Source organism: Gossypium arboreum, chromosome 8 (genome assembly GCF_025698485.1).
Source record: "Gossypium arboreum isolate Shixiya-1 chromosome 8, ASM2569848v2, whole genome shotgun sequence".
NCBI classification, from domain to species: domain Eukaryota; kingdom Viridiplantae; phylum Streptophyta; class Magnoliopsida; order Malvales; family Malvaceae; genus Gossypium; species Gossypium arboreum.
Genome location: NC_069077.1, coordinates 73,495,047 through 73,501,404, shown reverse-complemented (window position 1 = coordinate 73,501,404; position 6,358 = coordinate 73,495,047). Strand labels below are relative to the sequence as shown.

Sequence of the window (6,358 nt, the reverse complement as noted above, 5' to 3'; positions counted from 1 at the left end):
CTTAACGAATCTGCTTACGAAATTATGAGAAAAGTCAAGAGAGGTAAAAGGCAAGAGAGCGTGAGCGCATTCGAGGGGAGCTAAAAGCCGAACTAAGAGTGTAAATACGAGTGTGAGTGTCATCAAGCTTCTTTCTTTCTGAGCGGATTGAGAGGATTTGTTTGTGAGGCTATCTTAAACGAATAGATGTCCCAAAATAGTGGACAAAACATGGAAGAACAACAAGGGCGACAACCCGTCAGAAACGTTCTAGATTTGCAAATGCAAGCCCTTTTATGTGAGATGGAGCGATTACTTGATCGAAGGCTTAATCCTCTTGAAGATCGACTCTACCAAGTTGAGGCCCAAAGACAACGCGATGAATATCCTGAAGTTGCTAGGCAAAGACGTGAAGGGCCCAATCAACGACGAAGACAACCAAGGGTTCAAGATGATGATGTTAATGAAAATAGTGAAGATGAAAGCGATCACGGGTCTAACATAAGCCTAGAAAGGAGACGACCCCGAAATCATGGACAAGTAGATCGAAGGCGGGAAGATGATGACTTGAAGAATATCAAACTCTCCATTCCTCCTTTCCAAGGTAAATTTGATCCCGAGGCGTACCTTGAGTGGGAGAAGAAAATCGAACTAGTGTTCGAATGTCATAACTACTCTGAAACTAAGAAAGTCAAACTTACCGCAATTGAGTTTTCAGATTACTCAATGATATGGTGGGATCAGTTGACCACTAGTCGGAGGCGTAACGGGGAGCATCCCATTTCCACTTGGACTGAAATGAAGGCAGTTATGCGACGACGATTCATTCCATCCTACTATCATCGGGAGTTGCATCAAAAACTCCAAAATCTCATCCAAGGGACGAAGAGTGTGGAAGATTATTATAAACAAATGGAAGTGTGATATGAGCACGCCCCGCGAACTTTATATAGCAAGTCTGTCAAGCCAAGCAATGACATGTTGGCAAGCTGATCCCAGCTCGATTCCAGCTCCATGAGCTCCGTCCAGCTCAAATCCAGCTTATTCGAGCTCAATCCATCTTGTCTGAGCTAAACCGAGCTCACTCCTAGCTCACTTTCAACTCACGAGCTAAACCTCAGCTCAACTTCAGCTTAGGAGTTTAGCCTCAGCTCAACTTTAGCTCACGAGCTAAAGCTTAGCTCATTTTAGTTTAAACTTGGTTTTATCTTTAATGCATTAAATAAAAATTTGCATATATTTATTTAAGCATTAAACTTGTCTTATATTAATATTTTTATTAATATGTCATAGTCATTACATAAATTGATTATGTTCACATAGCTGAATTAATGCATGACATTAATGTGTTCACATCATGCCGAATTTATGAGTGTTCATGAGATATCTTAATTACTTGTTTATTTCATGTAGGTACATCCCTTTGGACGGTACAATGTATGGATGAAGAAACATCTCTTTTGGGCATTCCACACTCATGAATGAAGAAGTATTAAATGCTGGTGCATGTACGGCTAGATGCAAGGTTTCTACAAATTCATGCATGTGTTGAATGCATGTATGGACATTAAAGGCTAGTCCATGAATGGATCAAATGCATGGGATGATAGAATGCATGAATGGCTTAAGTGCATGTATGGTGGCTGTCTCCTAACTTTCCAAGGCACTTATTCGGCTAAGAAGTAGCTGTTCACACTTTGAATTGACCTATAAGCTACTACACATGCATGGATGGGTTCAAGAACGTCCAAAGGAAGGAATTAACTCAATAATTCAACACATTGATTGAATTAAGTGTATGCACAAAGGGGAGAACGAATTTACTAGGTTCATGCTGCCATTTATGAACCTACATGCTATTAAAGAGTTTAATTATGAGGATACATGTTCCATACAAGTGCATGAACGTCCCAAGGAGATGAATGCAACCTTTGGTGCACATACAAGTCACTTGAAGCCTTTTTTTTTATGATTAAGCATTCATGCACACACTTAGGGGGAAGAAAGTGTCCATTAGTGTGAACGTTTTTATTATTGTGTGAACACATAGATGCCGAATTTGAATGGTCATCTATGTGCCTATAAGTATTTGTTTTCTTTCAATTGTAAGGGACTTTTTGCCAAAATTTTTATTGAATTTAATCTTGTGAGAATTTTCTTCTCTAAACTTTGTTTGAGACTTTGTTGACTTATCTACCTAGTAGTGGCGTCAACCCTGTTTCGTTCACCCATATACCGAGGTTCCTACTTTGTTAAGTAGTGGGTCGAGGTTCTATCATTTTCATTTTCGCCTTGAAAGCCTATAAGCATTTGGGTCGATATTTTCTAATATTGGTTCGTGCTTGCTTTTGAGTTCCTTCTTTCCATTCTTTCATTTACTTTAAACCGAACCTTAATATTCATATTTTAAACCCTTCATTTGAATCCCTTGAATAGCTTCCACATAATTTATTTAGAAACATCTTTTTTGAACAAACCGAACGATTCTTTCTCGTAGAAGATCGGGCAAACTCGCATACGACTCGACTCTCCCTGAGGCAGTTCGTATCAAAGTGGCTATGATCCGTGCCGATATACAAGAAGATTGAGAAGCCACAATGGCTCGCTTTCTAGCGGGACTTAATCGAGAGATTGCAAATGTCGTAGAACTGCAACATTACATTGAGGTTGTGGACATGGTCCATATGGCTATCAAAGTGGAGAAGCAGTTGAAGCGAAAAGGTACCACCCGGGCCTATCCTAACACCAATCCTTCTAAATGGGGCCAAAGCACAAGCAAGGGTTTTCCAACAAATCGAACGAAGGATTCTTCAACAATATCTAAGGCGAATAAGCCTATTGTCGAGTCAAGTAAAGGTAAGGCTCCTGAAAGTTCCACCGCTCGTTCAAGGGACATAAAGTGCTTCAAGTGTCTTGGTCGTGGACATATAGCAAGTCAGTGCCTGAATAGACGTACTGTGGTGATAAGGGCCGACGGTGGATTGAAACGGAGGACGAGGAAGAGAACGATCTTGAATCAAATTCCGAAGTTGAGGAGGACTTAGAACAACCCATTGAAGGTGAGTTACTCATCGTCAAGCGAAGCCTAAGTCTTCAAAGTGTGGAAGAGGAACAACAACGTGAGAACATTTTTCATTCGAGATGTCAAGTGCAAGGGAAAGTGTGTAGCATCATAATCGATGGAGGGAGTTGCACAAACGTGGCAAGCACCCTCATGGTAGAAAAGTTGGGGCTATCAACCACCAAGCACCCGAATCCATACAAGCTTCAGTGGCTTAACGATGGCGGTGAACTCAAAGTGACAAAACAAGTCCTAGTGTCCTTTAGCATCGGGAAGTATTCTGATGAAGTATTATGCGATGTAGTGCCGATGCACGTGGGCCATTTACTTCTAGGACGACCATGGCAGTTCGACCGACGGGTGATGCATGATGGTTACACTAATAGATACTCCTTCAAACATCTTGGCAAGAACGTGATGCTTGCACCCCTCAGTCCGAAGCAAGTGTACAAGGATCAACAAAAACTTAAACTTTCAGTGGAACAAGCGAGAGAAAAAGAAAAGAGTGCAAAAGAGAAAATTAAGGAAAAAGAGAGAGAAAAGACTAAAAATGCGAGAGAAAATGAAAAGAAACAAAACAAGTAAAAAGTGGAGAGGAAAAAGAAAGTGGAAAAATGAGTGTGTTTGCGAGGGTTAGTGATATCCGGTGAGCGATGTTTTTGAGACAGCCTATGTATGTATTTATGTACAAGGAGGCATTGTTGAATACTAACGAGTTACCTGAAAACTTGCCTGCTTCTGTATTGTCTTTGATTCAGGAATTTGAAGACATATTTTCGGACAAAATACTAAGTGGGCTGCCCCCTATCCGAGGCATCGAACATCAAATAGACTTAGTACCCGGAGCTGCACTACCCAACCGTCCTGCTTATCGGAGTAATCCCAAAGAAACGAAGGAATTGCAAAAGCAAATTACTGAACTCCTAGACAAAGGATACATCCGAGAGAGCTTAAGTCCTCGTATGCGGTCTTGCGGTCTTGCTTGTACCCAAGAAAGATGGGTCGTGGCGGATGTGCGTGGATTGTCGCGCCATCAACAAAATCACTATCAAGTATCGACACCCGATACCCCGTCTTGACGACATGCTTGACGAATTAAGTGGAGCCTAGATTTTCACAAAAATCGATCTTAAAAGTGGCTATCGTCAAATACGAATGCGAGAAGGCGATGAATGGAAGACGACCTTCAAAACGAAATTGGGGTTGTACGAATGGTTGGTAATGCCATTCGGCCTTACAAATGCTCCCAGCACTTTTATGAGATTGATGAACCATGTATTACGTGCGTTTATTGGTAAATTTTGTGTTGTATACTTTGACGATATCTTGGTCTACAGCAAAACTTTAGAGGAGCACGTACCACATTTACGAGCGGTGTTGGAAACTTTACGAAAAGAGGTATTGTATGCTAATCTCAAAAAGTGTTCATTTTGCACTGATAAAGTTGTGTTTTTAGGTTATGTGGTGAGTGCCAACGGTTTGGAGGTGGATCAAGAAAAAGTTCAAGCGATTCAAGAATGGCCGCATCTGACGAACATTAGCCAAGTTCGAAGCTTCCATGGATTGGCTAGCTTCTACCTTCGATTTGTGCCTAACTTTAGTACCATTGCAGCACCCTTAACAAGCGTGATTAAGAAAAACTCCTCATTTCACTGGTCTGAAGATCAAGAATGTTCATTTAATTTGATTAAAGAATGTCTTGTGAAAGCTCCTCTATTGTCCCTTCCAGATTTTACTAAAACATTTGAAATTGAGTGTGATGCTTCAGGTGTAGGGATCGGGGCTGTGTTGACCCAAGACGGAAGACCGGTGGCGTACTTTAGTGAGAAATTAAGTGGCGCTTCCCTCAATTATCCGGTGTACGACAAAGAGATGTATGCCTTGATTCGATCACTTGAAACTTAGTAGCACTATCTAAGACCGAAGGAGTTCGTGATTCATTCCGATCACGAAGCACTTAAGTTTATTAAAGGTCAGCATAAACTCAACAAACGACATGCAAAATGGGTCGAGTATTTAGAATCATTTCCACGTCATCAAATACAAGAAAGGTAAAGAAAATGTAGTGGTGATGCCTTGTCACGAGATATACCTTATTGACCACTCTTGATTCTAAGTTACTTGGTTTTTATCATATGAAAGAGTTGTATGCTAATGATGAGGATTTTGGAAATATATATGCTGCTTGTGAAAATGGGTCTTTTGAGAAATTTTTCAGTCTGAAGGGTTTCTTTTAAAGAAAATAGGTTGTGTATACCACAAGGCTCCATTCAAGAGTTACTTGTGTTGGAGGTGCATAGTGGTGGCCTGATGGGACACTTTGGAATAAGCAAGACATTGTCGACCCTCCATGAACATTTTTATTGGCCGCGAATGCAGAGAGACATGGAACGGATCTGTGAGCGCTGCCTAATTTGTAAAAGGGTTAAGTCAAAGGTCCAACCTCATGGACTTTACACACCACTTCCCATTCCCGACACCCCGTGGACCGATGTCTCTATGGATTTTATTCTTGGATTACCGAAAACTAAGACAGAGAAGGACTCAATCTTTGTTGTAGTCGATAGATTCTCTAAAATGTCACATTTTATTTCTTGTGCTAAAACTGATGACGCTGTGCATATTGCTAATTTGTTTTTTAGGGAAATTGTACGACTGCATGGATTACCAAGAACGATTGTTTCCGATCAAGATACAAAGTTCTTGAGTCACTTTTGGCAGACATTATGGGGAAAACTTGGGACGAAGTTATTGTTTGCAACCACTTGTCATCCCCAAACGGATGGCCAAACCAAGGTGGTAAACCGAGTTTTGTCAACTTTGTTGCGAGCGTTGGTATGAAAGAACCTCAAGACGTGGGAAGAATGCTTACACCACATCGAGTTCGCTTATAATTGCTCTGTTCACTCGACAACCAAATTCTCTCCTTTTGAGACTGTCTATGGATTTAATCCTCTTACTCCTCTTGATTTATTACCTTTTCCTGTTGATCAATTTGTCCATACAGATGCAAGGAAAAAGGCTAAATTTGTCAAGGAATTACATAGGAAAGTTCGAGAGAATATTGAATCTCGAACCGAGCAATACGTCCAACGAGCCAACAAAGGACGAAAACGAGTTGTATTTGAACTCGGAGACTGGGTCTGGGTGCACATGAGAAAAGAAAGGTTTCCAGCTCAACGAAGATCTAAGTTGTTGCCGTGAGGAGACGGCCCCTTCCAAGTCATCGAGCGAATCAATGAAAATTCGTATAAGCTTGACTTACCAGGTGAGTACAATGTTAGTGCTAGTTTTAATGTCTCTGACTTGACTCCTTTC

The 6,358-nt window shown here is 41.0% G+C and overlaps 1 pseudogene; it reads left to right on the top strand.

The window, feature by feature from the left end:
- The first annotated feature begins 210 nt into the window (after positions 1 to 210).
- Positions 211 to 6,358, top strand: part of LOC128296618 (uncharacterized) — a 39,917-nt pseudogene continuing 33,769 nt past the window's right edge.